The sequence below is a fragment of the Lissotriton helveticus genome, chromosome 1_1, assembly GCF_964261635.1.
Source record: "Lissotriton helveticus chromosome 1_1, aLisHel1.1, whole genome shotgun sequence".
Classification (NCBI taxonomy): domain Eukaryota; kingdom Metazoa; phylum Chordata; class Amphibia; order Caudata; family Salamandridae; genus Lissotriton; species Lissotriton helveticus.
Genome location: NC_136057.1, coordinates 1,911,820,856 through 1,911,847,457, shown reverse-complemented (window position 1 = coordinate 1,911,847,457; position 26,602 = coordinate 1,911,820,856).

The following is a 26,602-nucleotide window of genomic DNA, read 5'->3' as shown; positions in this document are numbered from 1 at the left end:
AGAACAAACTAGATGATCATTGCATGGTGTGTGTTCCACAACATATGTGTACGCACCAATGCCCCATGGATACATGTGCCAGATGCACCGGACGATGATGAGGAAGATGAGGCAGGTAGACCACACCCCACTGCAGTCGCAGCAGGAATAGCCCGTAGAAACACCATCATTGACAATTTCTTCACATGAGCACGTCACATTGTCACAGTCCTTAGCAATCATGGGACAGTACAAAATACCCACAGGCACAGCATATTTTGAGAATTGATGGTGGGTGTGTTACCTCTGTACAGAGAGGCTGTTTAGGGCGTCACGTATTCGAAATGCCATTTCTGTGTGTCACAGGTAGTACGGATTCCCACTCAGGAGTACAGCCAGCTCTTTCTGGCGGTCTAACACACGGTGTTGGAACGCCATGTGTTCTTCGATGAGGTGTTGGCAGCCAAACGTGGTGGAGGGTGCTTCCTGCTGTGTGGTCTGTGCAGGGGGTGGGCTCACCTCAATGGTGCTGGGCTGCCCTGCTACTGGAGATGGGGTGCAGAAGTTGTCCATGAACCATTGGAGTTTGTCATAGTCGTTGTCCTGGGGTCGATTCCATCATCACTGACAAGATGTAGGGTCTGCTCTGCAGGAGGTGTTGATTGTCCCTCTGCAATGTAAAGGGGAGATGCAGTTTCATAGTGTGTTCCATGTATGTTGACGCATTGGCGAAGTTTACATGCGGACTGCATGACAATGTACATTGTGACTGTTTGTGAGGAGATGCCTATTTGATGCGGGACAGTGGACATTTGTACTAAACCACGGATGTGAGGTTGTACTTGCACAGGCCTGTCGCTGGTTATCGCTGATTTTTGTATCGCGGTTTGGGACATCGCCGCTTTTTTTCGCGATCGTGTTTAGCATTTTTTAGGTGTTGCGTTAATTTTAATGCGGTCATTTGACGCGTTATTGTGAGACTATTGCATGGTACTGTCGCGTTGAGAATTCCACGTTAACACAGCATTATTTTCCCGCGATAGACTGTGATGTTGAAAGTTTGCGTTAAGCTAATTTTGCAATAATTATCATACGTTCTTGAGAATATACCCCCATAGTGTCACAAACTAAACACAAAGGGCCTGATACACAATGGCATGTTCTGCCTGCCTGGAATTCACAAAAGTATTCTTGACAGGGGTAAAGGGTTTTACTGTTGCAGATTAATCCACTACAAGGGTAGAGAACTCAGCATAAATAAATCCAGTGCAAGTGGTGGTAAGTGGTAAGACTGAGACATGGTTTGTCATGTAAGTTTCCAAACACACAAAAACATGTACATTTGTGAACATTCACAAACTGAAATCCGACCCTTTCTCCCATGGAAAATGGCGATAATTTTATCGCCTGTCTTGATAATATGCCCCAAAGTACATAATAAAGGAACTGCATTTTACGCTAGAGTTGCAACATTTTTCTTAAAACATCAGATATATCAATGTGTGCGTGCATGTATAAAATGGGTCAAGATATACTACTTACATCCTAAAATGTGAAGTAGAAAATGGTGATGTAATGGTAATCAAGATAAGATTAGTGCAATGCGATGCACCACAATGTAAAAAACATTGAGGTAACACCTGACATTCATTGAAATTAGTTGCATAGTCAGAGCAGTGTACTTTATCATCTAAAGTCCTGATACAACGTGGGCTGTTAAAATGTGATCTCTCTGTACACAACTGTCTATCGCTGTCAATAATTACCAGCTGCAACAAACTTTGCACCCTCCATTAAATTTCGGCAGAACAAACCTGCCAGAATTTAATACGACAAAAAGGACCTATATTTACCATAAGAGGTAGATTTTGGTAAACTAAGCACAAAAATCCTCATGCTATTCCCTGTAAAGCCAAAATAGGCAATAATTGGCACAAATAGGTGCAGCAATAATTGTTTCCGCATCTGACAAGAGACAATGATAATCAGTCCATTAGACAATGGTAAATGGTTGTTTGTCCCTGGATCTTTAAAGGAAAGCAACTCCACTGTTTGGAAATCTAGCAACATTTGTTGGTATCTTTAAAGTAGAAAACACAACATGAAAGAAGAACATAACACAAGGACACATAAAGGTATGATTGGAACATAGCAAGACAAAACAAATCAATTAAGACAGAACACAACACAACACGATCATTGTAGCACAACACATTGAAAATTACAGCACCAAAACACAACAGCGTAAAAACAACACAACACATTACTTCCATAACAAAATGCAACACAACAATTATGCACAAACATTCCTGCCACTCATTACCACTTCCAGAATTCTGGTCTCATAATACAGTGGTAAAAGGTGTCTGCACCATGCAGTGCTTTAGAGATGGGAGGAATGCATGCAATCCTCACTAGTAATCACTTGAGGTATCATATCAATCCATCATTCTTTTGCCCACCATGCCACCTCATAATGGACCCTGCCATGGGCAAATCAGTCTTGGTCATGCTCCAATAAGAACAGTCCAGCTCGAACTGCCAGACCAGGTGCTCTCTGAGCTGGAACACAAGCAACCCAAGAACGGTTTCTCCCTGACTGGGACTTCTCAGTTGGGTGTAGCTTGATTCCAGTTGCACAGTAAGCATGGGACCCTCACCTGAGCATACCCTTGCAAGTTAGGGAGTGATATGAAACAAAAAGCTTGCAACAAGTCTAACTACTAGCAATCGCTTGGAGCGGCATTCCAGCACATCGTTCTTTTGCTCACCATGCAGTAGCGGTTGCTACCTGATGGGGGTGGGAGGGCACCGGGGGGGATTTAGGGAATTTAAAAAATTGACTTACCTTGAATGGCAGTCCGCCGTTTCTCCTCTGTCCTTTTCCTTCTTCCTGTCTCCAGTGTCGGCCGGCAGCAGGAAGCACCCAGACACACAGGCTCCCCTGAGACAATCACAACGCTGCAATGCAGTGTTGTGATTGGTCTGAGCGCCGTGGTTTGGACACGGAGCCTGTGCATGTTCCTCACCAGACTGTGTAATGCAGCCTGGTGGGGAACATTCAAAGTGTGCATGACTGTTTGGCCGGCCAAACAGTCATGAGCATTTAGGGACTGCAAACCACTCCTCCCCGACTCAGGCCAGCCTCGACACTGACTGCAATAGGAAAGAAAATATGATAATAACGTTACGTTGTCATCATTTTATTTTTCCTTTTGAGGAGTGAGGTAACGCTCCTCTGCCTTAGTGGAGGAGCCGCCACTGTCACTGTCTCACCTCAGTTTGGATCCAACCATATGCAAATCAGTCTTGACCCTGCTCCATTAGGAGCATTTATACAGGATGTTTTAATCTACATTCTTGACTTAGCCACATGATTATTTTGGACACTCTGGGTCTGGGTGAACTCACTGCCTCGAGATGCAGATTGAGCCAAGTAAGTAGTATAGGCAGTATACTACTCAAGTAGACATTTAGAGCTCTGGTGTACACCACAATGCATTGCCACATTCTCTGAAGAATGCACCCACTTCTTCCTCCAACTAAAATTTTCATATGTGATGCTCATATCAGGCCAAATAATTCTCCCATTTCAAAGAAAACATCTTTTCATAATGCTGTCTTGCATTTGTTGTTTCATTTCAGACGTTTGAGGTTTCCATATTATAGTAAGCCATTTTTTCAAATTTACATTTGTGATTGTGTAGTGAGTAGTGACGCTGATGATAACCCTTTATTTTTTGTGATGTACCCTATAACCTAGTGTATAATTCAGTGCTCCAATTTTGGGATTTGCAAAAAAGTACTAGATTACCCTTTTCTCCAAAGTAACATTTCGCTAATGGACATCCACAGTCCAAATAGTAAAGGAGACTTAATTTCTTTTCCACGAGTCATATTTCCCAAACAAAGAGCATTAGGAATACTACTGATCCATCCACTAATTGACTGTAAGATGTTTTTTGTCATATGTAAGAAACCGACAGGTTAAGAGGAGAGGTCAAAGGCTCAAAAAGGCAGGCTGTGACAGGATTGCTGTCAGATTTTGGATTCTCCAAAGAGAAAAACCTCTTCAGCAAGCTTTAACACCTCCTGTAAAGGGCCCAGGCAAATTACAGCGGTGGCAGAACACACACAGGCCTGGGAATCCTGGAAGATAGGGAAGTGGAGACTGGGATGGCCCTGTACAGCTGGAGCCAGGGCTTAGGGACTGGTTTCACTTCTGGGATAGATAGATAGATAGATAGATAGATAGATAGATAGATAGATAGATAGATAGATAGATAGATAGATAGATAGATAGATAGATAGATAGATAGATAGATAGATAGATAGATAGATAGATAGATAGATGGATGGATGGATGGATGGATGGATGGATGGATGGATGGATGGATGGATGGATGGATGGATGGATGGATGGATGGATGGATGGATGGATGGATGGATGGATGGATGGATGGATGGATGGATGGATGGATGGATGGATGGATGGATGGATGGATGGATGGATGGATGGATGGATGGATGGATGGATATTTTATATATATTTTTTTATTATTTTTAGTTTATCAAAATGTTTTAGCTAGAGCACACCATGCCAATGGAACTAGTAGTGTGAGTGGTATGTTAGTGGAGAGTAATATAGGAGGTCAAATGGAGGCGTGATGATCTGAGGTAAGAGCATTTTAATTTTATTAATGGATTTGTAACATGTCATAAATCAAAACTGTGCAATTCAGTGTATGTAATGAAGAAATTAATATATCTCTGTTTTGTAATAAATAATGGATTTTTTGTAAATAATGATGAAAAGTATATAGAAAAATACAAATAAGCAAAATATGGCAAAGTAACATGCTTTATATTAACAAAAAAACATGGTGTGATCTGGTTCTATTGGATTTATTCCCTTGCACAAGAGATTTAGGCAGGTAGGACCACTTTTCTATACATTTTTGTGCCATTCCCCCCGGTCCCATGCCTTCCATATATAAATTAAAGGGGGCCCTGGCATATATTTTTTGGCATAAGATCTAAAGCCGCATAAAACCTGCTGTGCCCCACACACATGTGACTTGAAAAGCATGACTTCAGAGCTGCCACTGCAGAAAAACTGTGAACATGCAGCTCGCACACGTCAAAATAAATACATTTTGAAGTGATGAAAAGCCTAGTTGTTAAATTAGCTAAGATGACAAAGAGCTCATTGGTTTCCACAGGACCAGGTATGTAATGTTACATATACCAAAGATGATTTTCTGAACATGGTATATTTTTCTTGAAGTTATGTCAGTTCTGTCAGAATGGAGCATGTGGACTGCCCCCCCTTACTCCTACAGCGATTCAATTAGGTATATTTTAACCTGGATTAAATGTAAAGATCCCCATGAGGGCCAATTAGAAGAACAAAGGGCCTTTGGGGGACGGGAGGGGCGTGGAACGGCTTTGTGGAGGATATCTGGCAGGAAGATAGGCTGTTGAGAGGTGTTAGCTGAGAAAAGTGTGTGGGAGAAGAGTTGTGCACTTCAGACTGTTGCAACAGGATAAGACAGGAACCTGAGGAGATTTCCTGCATCAGTGCTTACATTTGAGCCGATGGTTTTCGAGTTCTCAGCACCAGCACTTAATAATCAATACCAGTGCTTTTCATGTGAACCAGTTAAGGACACATTCATTTACGAGGAGATTAAGTGATTTGCCCAGAATCACAGGATGTTGAGCTGACACCGAGACTGGAACCTGGTTCCCCAACTCTGAAGTCAACAGCTCTGGCCATTACGCCACATCCTCTACCAACTTTCATGGTTAGTAGTTGGTTCTGTTTTGGGCAGCGCTAAGAGGAGAAATGCGCTGGTGAAAGCTGCCTGCTGACGAGAGCCCCCGGCACTTATTTTTCTTTACAAATTAATCACTGATGCATAAAGTGTGCATCTGTCATCAAAGGACATTTACCTCAGTTGAGGAAGTTCTCTCACTCTTAGTCAAATAGCAGCAGAACCAGTTAAAGTGTGCGTTCACCAACATAGACCCATCTGTGGGCAGAACAGTGAGAGCTGAATCATTGGCAAAGAGACTTCTGCCATCTAAGAAAGCTCCTGTGATAGTCGCTCTTGGGATTCTATTTACTACACGCTGGAAAATCTATGAAAAGTAGGGAGGGATTGAACGAGGAGAAAGGCCGATGGCCCCCACAACTGCGAAGGTTCCACTATGTCTTAGGCCTCCGACCATCTGGAAAAGGGAACACCACAAGTCAAGTCGAGTTTTACTGATAATAGTTCCAAAGAACAATGTCACGAATCAACACATATTTACAAACAACAGAACATTAAAAAGATATATTGTTTAAAACAATACATTTTAAAACATACACTAACAGAATCAGGAATGTAAACTAAATTCGTGAGTCTGCGGTGGTATAAATTTGATGTGCAACCAAAAACTTCTGTCAATATTGCTTTACAAATAGCTATGTAAAGCAGTGCACCAGATAAAAAAATGTGTAATACCTTGAGTGTGACACGAGCATTGTGCGCAGCAATTCGTGCCATATAAATTGAGTGTCAGGTTCCATGTTATTTTTGCCTATAGGAAGGCAAACCATCAAATAACAAGCATTGGCATAGCCAATAGGTCTCGCTTTTGGGACCTTTTAAGTATTTAGTTATGCAGCATAATATCCTTGGTGCAACAACATCAACTGTTGCGTGGCTAAACACTTATAAGGTCCCAAAGGCTAGACCTATTGGCTATGCCAATGTTTGTTATTTTTTGTTCTTGGGGAAAACCGGGATAGTGCCAGGAGGGTCAAGGGTGAGTGGCAGGGAGGTGAGGAGTGAATGCCAAGAAGGACAAGGGTGACTGTCAGGCCATGGGGGGGAAGGGTGAGTGTCAGAGAGGTGAGGAGTGAGTGCCAGGGAGATCAGATGTAAGAGTCAGGAGGGTCAAGGGTGAGTGCCAGGGAGTGGAAGGGTGAGTGCAGAGAAGGGGGAAGTATGAGTGCCAGGGGTGAGGGGTAGCTGCCAGGCCAGGGGGTGAAGGGCTAGTGCCACAGAGGTGAAGGTTGAGTGGCAGGTCAGGGGGATGAAGGGTGAGTGCCAGGGAGATGAAGGTTGAGTGCCATGGAGGTGAGACGTAAGAGTCAGGAGGGTCAAGGGTGAGTGCCAGGGAGGGGAAGGGTGAGTGCAAGGGGTGAAGGGTAGCTGCCAGGGGGATGAAGGGCTCGTGCCATGGAGGTGAAGGGTGAGTGCCAAGGGGGCGAGTAGTGAACGGCAGGAGGGACATGGGTGAGTGTCAGGGAGTTGACAGTTGAGTGTCATGCAGAGTCACTGCTAAGTGCCAGAGAGGGAGAAGGGTGAGTGCCAGGTGCGAGGAGTGACTGGCAGGCCTGAGGGGTGAAGGGTGAGTGCCAGGGAGGTGAGGGGTGAGTGACAGACTGCAAACAGTAGTGAGCTGGGGTTTAGAAGGAGGTGCAGAGATCACCCGGTGTGTGCCAGGCTGGGACGCACCAGTTGAAACCAATTTGTATACAAAGTTCCCCCAGGATGAATTAAATTACTCTCTCAGAAAGAAAAAGCAGTGTGGCAGGGGATCAAAGAAACCCTTGACGGAATTAAGGATGCCTCACACAATTACGAGGTTGGACAACGGTTGCCATCCTCCCCTGTGATTGTATCGTGTCATCATTGGCCTCCTGCTCCAACGGCGGGCTGGCGGTGCAATGCCTGCCGGGTAGCACGTAGTGCTACTCTTTGGTGGAGTTCTTTTATTCCTTGCCAATAGATGCATGTGTGTGAGGAACCAAAATAGTGCAGTAGTGAGCGTGAGTGAAGGTTTTAAAATAGGTCAGTCGAGTCCAAGAATACTTTAATGAGATGGCTCACTGCCCAATTAAAAAGTGAAGGGAGGGGTATCGAGGCACAAGGAGTTAGGTAAATTGCCCTCGTTCAACCCTCACCTCAAGTGCGGTCAACATGTTTCTTGCCATAGAGGCAATTCGTCAGGACCTAAACATGCTCATCAGCACATAAACAACAGTGTCACCCTGGTTGAAGTAATTACTAATACAACCTGTGTGTCAGTGCAGGTAATGATCCTGCAGGGGTTCCCAACCTGAATGTTAGAAGAGAAAGAGATACAATCAAATCTAGAAGCATTTTAGTGGGAACTGTACATGTAGTTCAACATGGTTCAAGGTGTGTGCATGCACAAAAAAGTGGCGTGCACAAACATGTAATTGTGACTTAGTGAGAGAGAGAGGAAGAAAAATTATTAAAAACATGGTGATGTGTATTCTAACACACCACTGACACGAAGATATCTGTGTGATATATATCGACATGTACACTCCATGCAGCAATTTAAGAGTAGTAGCCTATGGTAGTGTATTCCATAAAATCTGCTATTTACATAGATATCCGAAAACAGAGCCAAAGACGCTAGTCTGGGAAGATCTAGTGCCGAGTGCATCTGAGTGGAGGAGGCACTCGAAATATCCTTACCCTTAAGCCCTGTTGGGAGGCCCCCACGGTCTGTCCTTGGGGAGCCCGAGCGGTAGAGAATTTCCTAGGTAGAGAAGTAAACAGGGTGTTTTTACAATAACCGCGAGCAAGGCATCTCTGCGGTATGCAACCCGATACGTACACCGTTTGTTGTGCACGATCGGGAAGTCTATGCGCTACGTGAATTAGACGGCCACCATCCGTACCCGGGTCCCAATCTTACCTAGATAACTCGGGGCGCTGGACATGTAGACCTACCCTTCCCCAGGCGGCGGAATCGCAGGACAGCCGGTGAGTCGGTTAGTCACTGCCGGGTTTATGTAAGGGAAGCCGCGAGGGTTGTCGGTGGGCGTGTCCGAGGCGCGTTGCTCGGCAGGTCAGGCACACGTAGTGTAGAAAGCGAAAGCAGACAACAAAAGCTGCTGAGGAGTGTCTACAGGGGAACGCCATCTTAGAGTGGTGACGTTCCATTTACAGAAATGTATCAGGATGCAATGTCCTATGTGGACGAGAAGTACTCGGGGCCCCAGATTAGTATGGGTGACAAGGATACATAATTAATTAGGGGACAGACTGAGCGTATGTTATCTAGCCAGCATATTCCAAGGTATGGAGTCATTAAGGCCCAGGGTATCTGTCTGAAGGCGGTGCACCCACCGCTGTTCCAGCCTGTAGAGTGCTTTTTGGTTGATGGATGGGTTACACTCAATGACAGTCCATTGCATGTGTTGAGCCAAATGATGTTGTTGTTGGCAGTGTTCATACAACCTTGTGTGAGTTTTCTTACATCGGATGTTGCTATTGTGCTCCATGATGCGTAGTTTGACGGCACGCATCGTCATCCCGATGTAGATTAGTTTACAAGGGCACGTAAGCAGATAGATGCACTTTGAGCTATTGCAGTTAGTATGTTTGTTACGGTGCCACTCGAAATTATTGGGGAGTTGTAGAATTTTGCCCTGGATAGTCTGGGGACAGACCACACAGGATCCACAGCGATGGTGGCCCATAACTGGAGGTAGGTCCCATAAAGTATTCAACGGACGTGTGCTGAATTTTTTGGGGCGAGTGTGGATCAGAGTGTCTTTGAGGTTTGCTGTCCTTTTGAAGGCAAAACGTGGACGTGGTATATCAAGACCCGCCGTATTTAGGATACCCCAATGGGAGTTCACCGTCTTCTTTATGAATGTGGAGTTCCTTGTGTAAGCTGTAACGCAAGTGATCAAGTCCTCCTTCTCCTTGGGGTGGGTTTCCAACAGTGAGTCTCTGTTGTTGTTGAGCGCCCTCTTAGTACATTTTTTAAGGAGTTGTGTCGGGTACCCCCTTTCCTGAAGTTTATGTTGGAGGATGTTCGCTTCTTGTTTGTAGTCGCTGATTGATGTGCAATTTCTGCGGAGTCGTAAAAATTGCCCAAATGGCAGATTGTCCCTCAATGATCTGGTGTGGTGGCTGTTGTATAGCAGCAGGCTGTTCCGGTCAGTCTCTTTTTTGAAGAGAGTGGTGGAGATTTCTGTGGGATCCAGCTTGATAGTTAGGTCTAGGAAAGGGACAGACCTCTCAGAAATAGTGCCTGTAAATTTCAGGAAGCGGTCCTGTTGGTTGATCCAGGTGCAGAAGGCCTCACACGTAATTCGGTCACCTTTCCAGAATATCAAAATATCGTCGATATATCGACGCCAAAGGGTGAGGTTTTCACGAAACGGATTTTGTTCTGGTGGGTAAATGTGGTTCTTCTCAAAGGTCGCCATATAGATACACGCCAGGCTCGGCGCGAAGGTAGAACCCATAGATGTCCCGCATATCTGATGGTAGAGCTGTGACTCATACCTGAAAAAGTTTTCTGTGAGGGCTATGTTGGCTAGTTCCATAATGAATGTTATGGGGGTAGGGGAGGACCATTCCTCCAACCGTAAGGTGGACTCCACCGCTTCTAGTGTTGCCTGTTGCGGAATGCTAGTATATAGGGCCTCCACGTCTAACGTGAGGAGGAGGTCAACATCTTCTCTGCCATCTACTTCTTCAATGAGGCGAAGAACGTCTCTGGTATCCTGTAGGTAAGAGGGGATCTGTTTCACCAGAGGCTGCAGAAAAGCATCACAAAATTGAGACAGGGGCTCCAGGAGAGACCCAATCCCGGAGACTATGGGTCTTCCCGGGACAGGGGTGGTTCCCTTGTGAATTTTGGGGAGAGTGTAGAAATAAGGCGTGACGGGTTCTGAAATGGTCAGGAAGTCAGCCTCATTGACGACCTTTGAGAAGAACCACATTTACCCACCAGAACAAAATCCGTTTCGTGAAAACCTCACCCTTTGGCGTCGATATATCGACGATATTTTGATATTCTGGAAAGGTGACCGAATTACGTGTGAGGCCTTCTGCACCTGGATCAACCAACAGGACCGCTTCCTGAAATTTACAGGCACTATTTCTGAGAGGTCTGTCCCTTTCCTAGACCTAACTATCAAGCTGGATCCCACAGAAATCTCCACCACTCTCTTCAAAAAAGAGACTGACCGGAACAGCCTGCTGCTATACAACAGCCACCACACCAGATCATTGAGGGACAATCTGCCATTTGGGCAATTTTTACGACTCCGCAGAAATTGCACATCAATCAGCGACTACAAACAAGAAGCGAACATCCTCCAACATAAACTTCAGGAAAGGGGGTACCCGACACAACTCCTTAAAAAATCTACTAAGAGGGCGCTCAACAACAACAGAGACTCACTGTTGGAAACCCACCCCAAGGAGAAGGAGGACTTGATCACTTGCGTTACAGCTTACACAAGGAACTCCACATTCATAAAGAAGACGGTGAACTCCCATTGGGGTATCCTAAATACGGCGGGTCTTGATATACCACGTCCACGTTTTGCCTTCAAAAGGACAGCAAACCTCAAAGACACTCTGATCCACACTCGCCCCAAAAAATTCAGCACACGTCCGTTGAATACTTTATGGGACCTGCCTCCAGTTATGGGCCACCATCGCTGTGGATCCTGTGTGGTCTGTCCCCAGACTATCCAGGGCAAAATTCTACAACTCCCCAATAATTTCGAGTGGCACCGTAACAAACATACTAACTGCAATAGCTCAAAGTGCATCTATCTGCTTACGTGCCCTTGTAAACTAATCTACATCGGGATGACGATGCGTGCCGTCAAACTACGCATCATGGAGCACAATAGCAACATCCGATGTAAGAAAACTCACACAAGGTTGTATGAACACTGCCAACAACAACATCATTTGGCTCAACACATGCAATGGACTGTCATTGAGTGTAACCCATCCATCAACCAAAAAGCACTCTACAGGCTGGAACAGCGGTGGGTGCACCGCCTTCAGACAGATACCCTGGGCCTTAATGACTCCATACCTTTGAATATGCTGGCTAGATAACATACGCTCAGTCTGTCCCCTAATTAATTATGTATCCTTGTCACCCACACTAATCTGGGGCCCGAGTACTTCTCGTCCACATAGGACATTGCATCCTGATACATTTCTGTAAATGGAACGTCACCACTCTAAGATGGCGTTCCCCTGTAGACACTCCTCAGCAGCTTTTGTTGTCTGCTTTCGCTTTCTACACTACGTGTGCCTGACCTGCCGAGCAACGCGCCTCGGACACGCCCACCGACAACCCTCGCGGCTTCCCTTACATAAACCCGGCAGTGACTAACCGACTCACCGGCTGTCCTGCGATTCCGCCGCCTGGGGAAGGGTAGGTCTACATGTCCAGCGCCCCGAGTTATCTACGTAAGATTGGGACCCGGGTACGGATGGTGGCCGTCTAATTCACGTAGCGCATAGACTTCCCGATCGTGCACAACAAACGGTGTACGTATCGGGTTGCATACCGCAGAGATGCCTTGCTCGCGGTTATTGTAAAAACACCCTGTTTACTTCTCTACCTAGGAAATTCTCTACCGCTCGGGCTCCCCAAGGACAGACCGTGGGGGCCTCCCAACAGGGCTTACGGGTAAGGATATTTCGAGTGCCTCCTCCACTCAGATGCACTCGGCACTAGATCTTCCCAGACTAGCGTCTTTGGCTCTGTTTTCGGATATCTATGTAAATAGCAGATTTTATGGAATACACTACCATAGGCTACTACTCTTAAATTGCTGCATGGAGTGTACATGTCGATATATATCACACAGATATCTTCGTGTCAGTGGTGTGTTAGAATACACATCACCATGTTTTTAATAATTTTTCTTCCTCTCTCACTAAGTCACAATTACATGTTTGTGCACGCCACTTTTTTGTGCATGCACACACCTTGAACCATGTTGAACTACATGTACAGTTCCCACTAAAATGCTTCTAGATTTGATTGTATCTCTTTCTCTTCTAACATTCAGGTTGGGAACCCCTGCAGGATCATTACCTGCACTGACACACAGGTTGTATTAGTAATTACTTCAACCAGGGTGACACTGTTGTTTATGTGCTGATGAGCATGTTTAGGTCCTGACGAATTGCCTCTATGGCAAGAAACATGTTGACCGCACTTGAGGTGAGGGTTGAACGAGGGCAATTTACCTAACTCCTTGTGCCTCGATACCCCTCCCTTCACTTTTTAATTGGGCAGTGAGCCATCTCATTAAAGTATTCTTGGACTCGACTGACCTATTTTAAAACCTTCACTCACGCTCACTACTGCACTATTTTGGTTCCTCACACACATGCATCTATTGGCAAGGAATAAAAGAACTCCACCAAAGAGTAGCACTACGTGCTACCCGGCAGGCATTGCACCGCCAGCCCGCCGTTGGAGCAGGAGGCCAATGATGACACGATACAATCACAGGGGAGGATGGCAACCGTTGTCCAACATCGTAATTGTGTGAGGCATCCTTAATTCCGTCAAGGGTTTCTTTGATCCCCTGCCACACTGCTTTTTCTTTCTGAGAGAGTAATTTAATTCATCCTGGGGGAACTTTGTATACAAATTGGTTTCAGCTTGTAGGACACTTACACTGGACCCCGGTAAATATTGTCCTTGACTGTCCCCCCTTTTTTTGCTAATAATGGGACGCACCAGTGCCAGGCCAAACTTAGGTGGATGCATGAACATCTGAAAGGCGGGTGCCAGGTCACTCGTAACCTTAGTACAGGAGTGGGGTGCGCAGGAGAGAGGAACATCTTAAAACAAGAAACTATTCAAAATCCTGAATACTCCACTTTATGGTCTTGCAACCTTATGTGGAAAATAATTAGCAAATGAATGGGCTTCCGTAGCGGATTTGCAGCTTGTTACAGCAACTTATAGAGATAAAGTTTGCATTGCAAATGAGCCAAAGCTAACACAATTTGAATTAGTAACGGTAAGATTCGAAATGAACTAGAGACAAGTTAAAAAAAAAACAGAATTTAACCGAGGATACACAATAATAAAAATGGGAGTAATATTGGTCTTCTTTTCACAGCTGACAGCCAAAAAAACAGGGTGTTGTGGAGGACAGGATTCTGATGGAATAAGAATTTTTAAAAGAGTCAATTTTTCATGCATTTTTTTGTTGTGGTTGTGTGTGTGTGGTTGTGTGTGCGTGTGTGGTTGTGGTTGTGTGTGTTTGTGGGTGGGTGGGTGGTTGTGTGTGGTTGTGTGTGTGCGTGGTTGTGTGTGTGTGGTTGTGTGTGTGTGTGGTTGTGTGTGTGGTTGTGGGTGTGGTTGTGGGTGTGGATGTGGTTGTGTGTGGGTGTGTGGTTGTGTGATTGTGGGTGTGGTTGTGTGTGTGGTTGTGGTTGTGTGTGGTTGTGTGTGTGATTGTGCGTCTGTGTGGTTGTGTGTGTGTGTGGTTGTGTGTGAGTGGTTGTGTGTGGCTGTGTGTGTGGTTGTGGTTGTGTGTGTGGTCATGTGTGTGGCTGTGTATGTGTTTTTGTGTGTGTGGTTCTGTGTGTGGTTGTGTGTGTGTTTGTGTGTGTGTGTGTGTGTGGTTGTGTGTGTGGTTGTGTGTGTGTGGTTGTGTATGTGTGGTAGTGTGTGTGTGGTTGTGTCTGTGTGTCTGTGGTTGTGTGGTTGTATGTGTGGTTGTGGTTGTGTGTGTGGTATTGTGTTTAGGTGTGTGTGGGTGTGGTTGTCTGTGTGGTTGTGGGTGTGGTTGTGTGTGGGGCTCTGTGTGTGTGTGTGGTTGTTTGTGTGGTTGTGGTTGTGTGTGTGGTTGTGTGTGTGTGTGAGTGTGTGTGTGTGGTTGTGTGTTGGGTTGTGTGTGTGGTTGTGTGTGTGGCTGTGTGTGTGGTTGTGTGTGTGGTTGTGTGTGTGGTTGTGTGTGGTTGTGTATGTGATTGTGTATGTGTGGTTGTGATTGAGTGTGTGGGTGTGTGTGTATGTGGTTGTCTGTGTGGTTGTGTGTGTGGTTGTGTGTGTGGTTGTGTTTGTGGTAGTGTGTGATATTGTGTGTGTGTGTGGTTGTGTGTGGATGTGTGTGGGTGTGGTATTGTGTGTGGTTGTGTGTGAGTGTGGTAGTGTGTGTGGGGCTGTGTGTGTGGTTGTGTGTGGTTGTGTGTATGTGGTTGTGTGTGTGTGTGTGGTTGTGGGTGTGGTTGTGGGTGTGATTGTGGGTATAGTTGTGTGTGGGTGTGGATGTGTAGTTGTGTGTGTGGTTATGTGTGTGGTTGTGTGTGTGGCTGTGTGTGTGGTTGTGGGTGATTGTGTGTGGTTGTGGGTGTGGTTGTGTGTGTCATTGTGTGTGTGGTTGTGTGTGTGTGGTTATGTGTGTGTGTGGTTGTGTGTGTGGTTATGTGTCTGGTTCTGTGTCTGGTTGTGTGTGTGTGGTTGTGTGTGTGTGGTTGTGTCTGTGTGTGGTTGTGGTTATGTGTGCGATTGTGTCTGTGGTTGTGTTTGTGGTTGTGTGTGTGGGTGTGGCTGTGTGTGTGGTTGTGTGTGGTTGTGCGTGTGTTTGTGTGTGTGGTTGTGTGTGGATGTGTGTGGGTGTGGTTGTGGGTGTGGTTGTGTGTGTGGTAGTGTGTGTGTGGTTGTGTGTGTGGTTGTGTGTGTGGTTGTGTGTGTGAGGTTGTGTGTGTGTGCGTGGCTGTGTGTGTGGTTGTTTGTGTGGTTGTGAGAGTGGTTGTGGGTGTGGTTGTGTGTGTGTCTGTGGTTGTGTGTGTGTGGTTGTGTTTGTGTGATTGTGTGTGTGGTTGTGTGTGTGGTTGTGTGTGTGGCTGTGTGTGTGGTTGTGTGTGTGGTTGTGTGTGTGGTTGTGTGTGTGGTTGTGTGTGTGGTTGTGTGTGTGTGGTTGTGTGTGTGGTTGTGTGTGTGGTTGTGTGTGTGTGGTTGTGTGTGGGGTTGTGTGTGTGGTTGTGTGTGTGTGGTTGTGTGTGTGTGGTTGTGTGTGTGTGGTTGTGTGTGTGATTGTGTGTGGTTGTGTGTGTGTGTGTGTGCGCGTGTGTTTGTGTGTGTGGTTGTGTGTGGGTGTGGTTGTGGGTGTGGTAGTGTGTGTGTGGTTGTATGTGTGGTTGTGTGTGGTTGTGTGTGTGGTTGTGTGTGTGGTTGTGAGAGTGGTTGTGAGAGTGGTTGTGGGTGTGGTTGTGTGGGTGCCTCTGGTTGTGTGTGTGGATGATGTGTGTGTATGTGGTTGTGTTTGTGTGGTTGTGTGTGTGGTTGTGTGTGGTTGTGTGTGGGGTTGTGTGTGTGGTTCTGTGTGTGGTTGTGTGTGTGTGGTTGTGTGTGTGGTTGTGTATGTGGTTGTGTGTGTGATTGTGTGTGGTTGTGTGTGTGTGCGTGGTTGTGTGTGTGTGTGTGGTTGGGTGTGTGTGGTTGGGTGTGGGTGTGTGTGTGGTTGTGTGTGTGGTTGTATGTGTTTTTGTGTGTGATTGTGTGTGTGTGTGATTGTGTGTGGTTGTGGTTGTGTGTGGTTGTGTGTGGTTGTGTGTAGTGTTGTGTGTGTGTGATTGTGTGTGTGTGTGGTTGGGTGTCGGTGTGGATTTGTGTGTGGTTGTGTGTGGTTGTGTGTGTGTGATTGTGTGTGTGTGGTTGTGGGTTTGGGTGTGGTTGTGTGTGGTTGTGGGTGTGGTTGTATGTGCTTGTGTGTGTGGTTGTGTGTGTGTTTATGTGTGTGTGGTTGTGTGTGTGGTTGTATGTGTGTGTGTGGTTGTCTGTGTGTGCATTTGTGTGTGTGGTTGTGTATGTGTGGTTGTGTATGGTTGTGTGTGTAGTTGTGTGTGTAGTTACGTGGGTGTGTAGGTGGTTGTGGTTGTGCATGTGTGTGGTTGTGTGGTTGTGTGTGCGTGGTTGTGTGTGCGGTTATGTGTGTGGTTGTGTGGTTGTGGGTGTGGTTGTGTGGTTGTTTGTATGTGTTTGGTTGTGTGTGTGTGGTTGTGTGTGTGTTGTTGTGTGTGTGGTTATGTGTGGTGTGTGTGTATGGTTGTGTGTGTGGTTGTGGGTGTGGTTGTGGGTGTGTGGTTGTGTGTGCGGTTGTGTGTGTGGTTATGTGGTTGTGGGTGATGTTGTGTGTGGTTGCTTGTGTGTGTGGTTGTGTGCGTGTGGTTGTGTGTGTGGTTGTGTGTGGTTGTGTGTGTGGTTGAGTGTGGTGTGTGTGTATGGTTGTGTGTGGGTGGTTGTGGGTGTGGTTGTGGGTATGTGGTTGTGTGTGTGATTGTGTGTGGTTGTGTGTGTGGTTGTTGTTTGTGTGGTTGTGTATGTGGTTGTGTGTGTTATTGTGGTGTTTGTGTGTGGGTGTGGTTGTGTTTGTGGTTGTGTGCGTGTGGTTCTGTGTGTGTGGTCGTGTGTGTGGCTGTGTGTGTGTGGTTGTGTGTATGTGGTTTTGTGTGTCGTAGTGTGTGTGGCTGTGTGTGTGGTTGTGGGTGTTTGTGTGTGGTTGTGTGTGTGGTTGTGTGTGTGGTTGTGTATGTGGTTGTGTGTGTGGTTGTGATTGAGTGTGTGGGTGTGTGTGTATGTGGTTGTGTGTGTGGTATTGTGTGTGGTTGTGTGTGAGTGTGGTAGTGTGTGTGGCTGTGTGTGTGGTTGTGTGTGGTTGTATGTGTGTGTGGTTGTGTGTGTGTGTGGTTGTGGGTGTGGGTGTGATTGTGGGTATAGTTGTGTGTGGGTGTGGATGTGTGTATGTGGTTGTGTATGTGTAGTTGTGTGTGTGGTTATGTGTGTGATTGTGTGTGTGGCTGTGTGTGTGGTTGTGGGTGATTGTGTGTGGTTGTGGGTGTGGTTGTTTGTGTCATTGTGTGTGTGGTTGCGTGTGTGTGGTTATGTGTGTGTGTGGTTGTGTGTGAGGTTATGTGTCTGGTTCTGTGTCTGGTTGTGTGTGTGTGGTTGTGTGTGTGTTGTTGTGTCTGTGTGTGGTTGTGGTTATGTGTGTGATTGTGTCTGTGGTTGTGGTTGTGTGTGCGGTTGTGTCTGTGTGTGTGTGCTTGTGTGTGTGTGGTTGTGTTTGTGGTTGTGTGTGTGGGTGTGGCTGTGTGTGTGGTTGTGTGTGGTTGTGCGTGTGTTTGTGTGTGTGGTTGTGTGTGGATGTGTGTGGGTGTGGTTGTGGGTGTGGTTGTGGGTGTGGTAGTGTGTGTGTAGTTGTGTGTGTGGTTGTGTGTGTGGTTGTGTGTGTGAGGTTGTGTGTGTGCGTGGCTGTGTGTGTGGTTGTGTGTGTGGTTGTGAGAGTGGTTGTGGGTGTGGTTGTGTGTGTGTCTGTGGTTGTGTGTGTGTGGTTGTGTTTGTGTGGTTGTGTGTGTGGTTGTGTGTGTGGTTGTGTGTGTGGCTGTGTGTGGTTGTGTGTGTGGTTGTGTGTGTGTGGTTATGTGTGTGTGTGGTTGTGTGTGAGGTTATGTGTCTGGTTCTGTGTCTGGTTGTGTGTGTGTGGTTGTGTGTGTGTGGTTGTGTCTGTGTGTGGTTGTGGTTATGTGTGTGATTGTGTCTGTGGTTGTGGTTGTGTGTGTGGTTGTGTCTGTGTGTGTGTGCTTGTGTGTGTGTGGTTGTGTTTGTGGTTGTGTGTGTGGGTGTGGCTGTGTGTGTGGTTGTGTGTGGTTGTGCGTGTGTTTGTGTGTGTGGTTGTGTGTGGATGTGTGTGGGTGTGGTTGTGGGTGTGGTTGTGGGTGTGGTAGTGTGTGTGTAGTTGTGTGTGTGGTTGTGTGTGTGGTTGTGTGTGTGAGGTTGTGTGTGTGCGTGGCTGTGTGTGTGGTTGTGTGTGTGGTTGTGAGAGTGGTTGTGGGTGTGGTTGTGTGTGTGTCTGTGGTTGTGTGTGTGTGTGGTTGTGTTTGTGTGGTTGTGTGTGTGGTTGTGTGTGTGGTTGTGTGTGTGGCTGTGTGTGTGGTTGTGTGTGTGGTTGTGTGTGTGGTTGTGTGTGTGGTTGTGTGTGTGGTTGTGTGTGTGGTTTTGTGTGTGTGGTTGTGTGTGTGTGGTTGTGTGTGGGGTTGTGTGTGTGGTTATGTGTGTGTGGTTGTGTGTGTGGTTGTGTGTGTGTGGTTGTGTGTGTGATTGTGTGTGGTTGTGTGTGTGTGTGTGTGCGCGTGTGTCTGTGTGTGTGGTTGTGTGTGGGTGTGGTTGTGGGTGTGGTAGTGTGTGTGTGGTTGTATGTGTGGTTGTGTGTGGTTGTGTGTGTGGTTGTGTGTGTGGTTGTGAGAGTGGTTGTGAGAGTGGTTGTGGGTGTGGTTGTGTGGGTGCCTCTGGTTGTGTGTGTGGATGTATGTGTATGTGGTTGTGTTTGTGTGGTTGTGTGTGTGGTTGTGTGTGGTTTTGTGTGGGGTTGTGGTTGTGTGTGTGGTTGTGTGTGTGTGGTTGTGTGTGTGGTTGTGTGTGTGGTTGTGTGTGTGATTGCGTGTGGTTGTGTGTGTGTGCGTGGTTGTGTGTGTGTGGTTGGGTGTGTGTGGTTGGGTGTGGGTGTGTGTGTGGTTGTGTGTGTGGTTGTATGTGTTTTTGTGTGTGATTGTGTGTGTGTGTGATTGTGTGTGGTTGTGGTTGTGTGTGGTTGTGTGTAGTGTTGTGTGTGTGTGATTGTGTGTGGTTGGGTGTCGGTGTGGATTTGTGTGTGGTTGTGTGTGGTTGTGTGTGTGTGATTGTGTGTGTGTGGTTGTGGGTTTGGGTGTGGTTGTGTGTGGGGTGTGGTTGTGGGTGTGGTTGTATGTGCTTGTGTGTGTGGTTGTGTGTGTGTTTATGTGTGTGTGTGGTTGTGTGTGTGGTTGTATGTGTGTGTGTGGTTGTCTGTGTGTGCATTTGTGTGTGTGGTTGTGTATGTGTAGGTGGTTGTGGTTGTGTGTGTGTGTGGTTGTGTGGTTGTGTGTGCGTGGTTGTGTGTGCGGTTATGTGTGTGGTTGTGTGGTTGTGGGTGTGGTTGTGTGGTTGTTTGTATGTGTTTGGTTGTGTGTGTGTGGTTGTGTGTGTGTGGTTGTGTGTGTGGTTATGTGTGGTGTGTGTGTATGGTTGTGTGTGTGGTTGTGGGTGTGGTTGTGTGTGTGTGGTTGTGTGTGCGGTTGTGTGTGTGGTTATGTGGTTGTGGGTGATGTTGTGTGTGGTTGCTTGTGTGTGTGTGGTTGTGTGCGTGTGGTTGTGTGTGTGGTTGTGTGTGGTTGTGTGTGTGGTTGAGTGTGGTGTGTGTGTATGGTTGTGTGTGTGTGTGGTTGTGGGTGTGGTTGTGGGTATGTGGTTGTGGTTGTGTGTGTGATTGTGTGTGGTTGTGTGTGTGGTTGTGGTTTGTGTGGTTGTGTATGTGGTTGTGTGTGTGGTTGTGGGTGTTTGTGTGTGGGTGTGGTTGTGTTTGTGGTTGTGTGCGTGTGGTTCTGTGTGTGTGGTCGTGTGTGTGGCTGTGTGTGTGTGGTTGTGTGTATGTGGTTTTGTGTGTCGTAGTGTGTGTGGCTGTGTGTGTGGCTGTGGGTGTTTGTGTGTGGTTGTGTGGTTGTTGTTGTGTGTGTGGTTGTGTGTGTGGTTGTGTATGTGGTTGTGTGTGTGGTTGTGATTGAGTGTGTGGGTGTGTGTGTATGTGGTTGTCTGTGTGGTTGTGTGTGTGGTTGTGTGTGTGGTTGTGGTTGTGGTTGTGTGTGATATTGTGTGTGGGTGTGGTATTGTGTGTGGTTGTGTGTGAGTGTGGCAGTGTGTGTGGGGCTGTGTGTGTGGTTGTGTGTGGTTGTGTGTGTGTGTGTGGTTGTGGGTGTGGTTGTGGGTGTGATTGTGGGTATAGTTGTGTGTGGGTGTGGATGTGTGGATGTGGTTGTGTATGTGTAGTTGTGTGTGTGGTTATGTGTGTGGTTGTGTGTGTGGCTGTGTGTGTGGTTGTGGGTGATTGTGTGTGGTTGTGGGTGTGGTTGTGTGTGTCATTGTGTGTGTTGTTGCGTGTGTGTGGTTATGTGTGTGTGTGGTTGTGTGTGTGTTTATGTGTCTGGTTCTGTGTCTGGTTGTGTGTGTGTGGTTGTGTGTGTGTGGTTGTGTCTGTGTGTGGTTGTGGTTATGTGTGTGATTGTGTCTGTGGTTGTGGTTGTGTGTGTGGTTGTGTCTGTGTGTGTGTGCTTGTGTGTGTGGTTGTGTTTGTGGTTGTGTGTGTGGGTGTGGCTGTGTGTGTGGTTGTGTGTGGTTGTGCGTGTGTTTGTGTGTGTGGTTGTGTGTGGATGTGTGTGGGTGTGGTTGTGGGTGTGGTTGTGGGTGTGGTAGTGTATGTGTAGTTGTGTGTGTGGTTGTGTGTGTGGTTGTGTGTGTGAGGTTGTGTGTGTGTGCATGGCTGTGTGTGTGGTTGTGTGTGTGGTTGTGAGAGTGGTTGTGGGTGTGGTTGTGTGTGTGTCTGTGGTTGTGTGTGTGTGTGGTTGTGTGTGTATGTGGTTGTGTTTGTGTGGTTATGTGTGTGGTTGTGTGTGTGGTTGTGTGTGTGGCTGTGTGTGTGGTTGTATGTGTGGTTGTGTGTGTGGTTGTGTGTGTGGTTGTGTGTGTGTGGTTGTGTGTGTGGTTGTGTGTGTGTGGTTGTGTGTGGGGTTGTGTGTGTGGTTGTGTGTGTGGTTGTGTGTGTGTGGTTGTGTGTGTGTGGTTGTGGTTGTGTTTGTGATTGTGTGTGGTTGTGTGTGTGTGTGTGTGTGTGTGTGTGTGCATGTGTGTTTGTGTGTGTGGTTGTGTGTGGTTGTGGGTGTGGTAGTGTGTGTGTGGTTGTATGTGTGGCTGTGTGTGTGGTTGTGTGTGTGGTTGTGAGAGTGGTTGTGAGAGTGGTTGTGGGTGTGGTTGTGTGTGTGCCTCTGGTTGTGTGTGTGGATGTGTGTGTATGTGGTTGTGTTTGTGTGGTTGTGTGTGTGGTTGTGTGTGTGGTTGTGTGTGGGGTTGTGTGTGTGGTTGTGTGTGTGGTTGTGTGTGTGTGGTTGTGTGTGTGGTTGTGTGTGTGGTTGTGTGTGTGATTGTGTGTGGTTGTGTGTGTGTGTGTGCGTGGTTGTGTGTGTGTGTGGTTGGGTGTGTGTGGTTGGGTGTGGGTGTGTGTGTGGTTGTGTGTGTGGTTGTATGTGTTTTTGTGTGTGATTGTGTGTGTGTGTGATTGTGTGTGGTTGTGTGTGGTTGTGTGTGGTTGTGTGTAGTGTTATGTGTGTGTGATTGTGTGTGTGTGTGGTTGGGTGTCGGTGTGGATTTGTGTGTGGTTGTGTGTGTGTGATTGTGTGTGTGTGGTTGTGGGTTTGGGTGTGGTTGTGTGTGGGGTGTGGTTGTGGGTGTGGTTGTATGTGCTTGTGTGTGTGGTTGTGTGTGTGTTTATGTGTGTGTGGTTGTGTGTGTGGTTGTATGTGTGTGTGTGGTTGTCTGTGTGTGCATTTGTGTGTGTGGTTGTGTATGTGTGGTTGTGTATGGTTGTGTGTGTAGTTGTGTGTGTAGTTACGTGGGTGTGTAGGTGGTTGTGGTTGTGTGTGTGTGTGGTTGTGTGTGCGTGGTTGTGTGTGCGGTTATGTGTGTGGTTGTGTGGTTGTGGGTGTGGTTGTGTGGTTGTTTGTATGTGTTTGGTTGTGTGTGTGTGGTTGTGTGTGTGTGGTTGTGTGTGTGGTTATGTGTGGTGTGTGTGTATGGTTGTGTGTGTGGTTGTGGGTGTGGTTGTGTGTGTGTGGTTGTGTGTGCGATTGTGTGTGTGGTTATGTGGTTGATGTTGTGTGTGGTTGTTTGTGTGTGTGTGGTTGTGTGCGTGTGGTTGTGTGTGTGGTTGTGTGTGGTTGTGTGTGTGGTTGAGTGTGGTGTGTGTGTATGGTTGTGTGTGTGGTTGTGGGTGTGGTTGTGGGTATGTGGTTGTGGTTGTGTGTGTGATTGTGTGTGGTTGTGTGTGTGGTTGTGGTTTGTGTGGTTGTGCATGTGGTTGTGTGTGTGGTTGTGGGTGTTTGTGTGTGGGTGTGGTTGTGTTTGTGGTTGTGTGCGTGTGGTTCTGTGTGTGTGGTCGTGTGTGTGGCTGTGTGTGTGTGCTTGTAGTTGTTGTGTGGGTGTGGTTGTGTGTATGGTTGTGTGTGTGGTTGTGTGTGTGGTTGTATGAGTGGTTGTGTGGATTTGTGTGTGGTTGCGGTTGTGTGTGTGGTTGTGTGTGTGGTTGTGTGTGTGTGGTTGTGTGTGTTTGTGTGTGTGGTTGTGGTTGCTGTGTGTGTGGTTGTGTGTGTGGTTGAGTGTGTGTGGTTGAGTGTGTGTGGTTGTGTTGCAAGGATCCTGCTCATGAACAGAGACCTAGGATATCAGTGAATTGTGGTGTACCAGAAACTCACCTCCGTACCTAGAAAATCTCCAACCAGCTAGCATCAGTATCACATTAGCTCTTCGTCCTATAGCAAAGAAACCAATGATTAGACAACCTAGAACATGCAACTTAGAACCATCTCAGGAATTGTGGGAAGTGAGAACACTCTTTTGTTATACTCTCATACCAGTTCACAACAGGTGTAAAGAAGAGACACAAGTAAGGTTAAAATATTTATTTTAACGACGTGATCTCATGTGCAGTATTTAAGCCAACATAAGCAGACATATGATGAAGAATAATATGGTCAGCATGGTTACAATTCCATAAAAAACAAAAGAAGGAATCATAGTACAATGATAGTGAAAACAGGTCCTATAGCGCCTAGTTTTAACACCCTTCCTATATAGGAACTATGTATTATAAACTAAAGAAGGTCTCTTAGGCTTGTTTTGGGGGACCCCATTACCTTTCCGCTCAGTAAGAGTAAATTACATCTGGATCAGCATAGACTCTCTGCATCCCTAGAAACGGAAATCTTCCAAGTGCCTGAAATCATGGCTAGTGTGTGATAATAAGGACGCCAGAATCTTACTTGGCTCACAGCTGCCAAAATGTTGTGTCTAGAAAACGTTACCCGAACATGTTGAAAAACAACTAACATGTTATGATAACCTTGACGGCTTTAGCACTCACTGTGCATACTAGTGGCACGATGTAAGTCTAGAGATGTCGAAAACAAACCTTTTCTCATGTGTAAACCTTCGTGAAGGCTAACTTACAAAAACAGCTATGCAGTGTCATGTGCAAAAGCAGCAAAATGTAAAATGGCGTTTAAACTTCTAATAAGCCATGCTAACATAACATGCACGCAAAGCAGGCCCTAAGCCATATTACACCCTCCCTTGATCGAGGAACACACAATAAAGGGGGCAAGATTCATAGAATGCAGAGTTACAGTTCAAATGAGACAGAACCAAGTTCAGGAATTTTGCCAAACTTGATAATTGGGAGTAAAATCCCAATTAAAAAGAAACCAAGTTAGTGAAAACAACCACGGTGGCCATAGTGTGAAAAAAGACCTAAAAAAATGTAAGAACAACATTAAGGAGGTATAGGGGGAGAAAAAAAATTGTTCACAAGTTCAGTTCATGTCTATGAAGCAGAAGTCACACTTCAATCCAACAACGTATAGGCACCATACGTTGCAACTGCCTCTAATAGGAAGTCGTTGTCATCATCCATGAACATTTCAGCCATCCAATTAAGCAATGGAAATGAACATACATGCTCTTCGATTGCTGGAGCCTCTAGCACCATCAGAGGGCAACTCAGGCTTACTTCAATATAACTGCGTGCCAGAAAGTCATTGGCCCCAATGCAGGAAGACCTTTCTCCCCAAACCAGTGCACAGCGAAGATTTGCCATTGTAGGCGTATTCATCTCTTTGCTCATTCTTTATCTTGTCAGTATCTTTTCATTTACGTTTTCTTGTTACTTTTGCTCAATTCTGCAGTTTTAGTCCACACGTGGAAATACGCACTATTTTCCAAGTTTCTAATGTCCCCAAAGTGCCCATCCAGACCTCAAAGTCATTGGCAGCAGTCCAAATGTTCCAATTGCCTAGAACCCCATGAGCCGCTGCGCAGGCCATAATCCCGAAATCTATTTCATGAGCAACTAAGGGACTCATTAGTAGATTAAAATCCATGTCAGGAGACACCGTGTTGCAGAGACACAAATCCAGGGCACATTCAAATCCACAATTCAGGCAGTGGAAAACAGGCTGCATGCAAGTGAAGAATGAGAACCGGAAAGACAAACCATGCGCCACAGGTAGCGATATATAGTATACTAGCATCCGGTTACGAAGCTGGAGCAGCCGGTGCAGATCGTCATGGGTCACAGATTGTGCATCCATTCCGGGGTAAACAAATCAACAGCAGTATGCCCGCTCCCAATGCGAGAAATAACGGCAAACCGCCGAATACACTCGAAAAAATCGAACTAAAGAATATAGGGATTACACCAAATATAGTTGGAAATGAGGTCACAAGGCAAGAACATACCACTTTAAAAAAATTTGCCAGGCCAGTGGTCGACGAGGCATTAAAGATTCTGTGAATCAAAGCACTGAAATGCAGTGGCAGGTCTGTGTTTAATAAGGCATTCACCTCAGTACGAGTATGTGCAACGTGAAGGATGAGTGTCAGCCACACCACCGAACTCCCATGGACCGACCATCGTTGCGTCCACTTCACCTTCAGAACACCCACCATCCACAGACACCAGCACCTGCTTCCACGAAGAAACTGGACCAAAATCACCGATGACCAGCTCACCTCCTCACTCAACAACTCCACCCCAACCATCGCGGAAAACGACGACCCCAACACCGCAGCCCGAACCCTGCATAGATGGATCTCGGACAGCACCAACACCATAGCCCCCCTCAAGAAAAACAACAATACCCGTGCCAAGAAAGCCAGATGGTTTACCACCGAACTTCGAGAGTCCAGGCGCACATGCCGCCGCCTCGAAAAGGTCTGGAGAAACACCAAATCCACAGAAGCCCACAACAACTTCAGAGCCGCCACCAACGCCCACCATCAACTCATCAGAGAAACGAGGAAAAAAGCGATTGAAGACAGAATCTCCACCCACGCACACAACAGCAAGGAACTCTTCAGCATCATCAAGGAGTTCGCCCAACCCACCAGCGAGTCTACCGACATCCCTCCCTCACAAGACCTCTGCGACAAACTCAGCATCTTTTTCCACCACAAAATCAAGAGCATCTACGACAACTTCGACGAAGACAACCAACACACTGAACCCTCACCAACCACCCCGACACCCGGAAACCAGCGATTGATGACTGGACAGCCCTCACCACCGAAGACACACTGAAGACAATGAAGTCAATCCACTCAGGGGCCCCCACGGACCCCTGCCCCCACGACATCTTTAACAGAGCCGCCAACACCATCGCACCCATGCTCCGCCAAACCATCAACCGCTCCCTGGCGACCGCCTCATTCCCCGACGACTGGAAACACGCCGAGGTCAACCCCCTCCTAAAGAAACCCTCAGCGGACCCCACCGACCTCAAAAACTACAGACCCATCTCCCTGCTCCCGTTCCCAGCGAAAGTCATCGAGAAAGCCATCAACAGCCAACTCGCCACATTCATTGAAGAACACAACATCCTCGACTCCTCCCAATCCGGCTTCAGAAAAAAACACAGTACGGAAACCGCCCTCCTCGCCGCAACAGACGACATCCGCACCTTACTGGACAAAGGAGAAACAGTAGCCCTCATCCTCCTCGAACTATCAGCGGCGTTCGACACAGTCTCCCACCGCACCCTAATACGCAGACTCTACGATGCAGGAATCCAGGACAAGGCCCTCGACTGGATCTGCTCCTTCCTCTCCAGCAGGACGCAGCGGGTCAGACTCCCCCCTTTCCTCTCGGACCCCACACCTATCACCTGCGGAGTCCCCC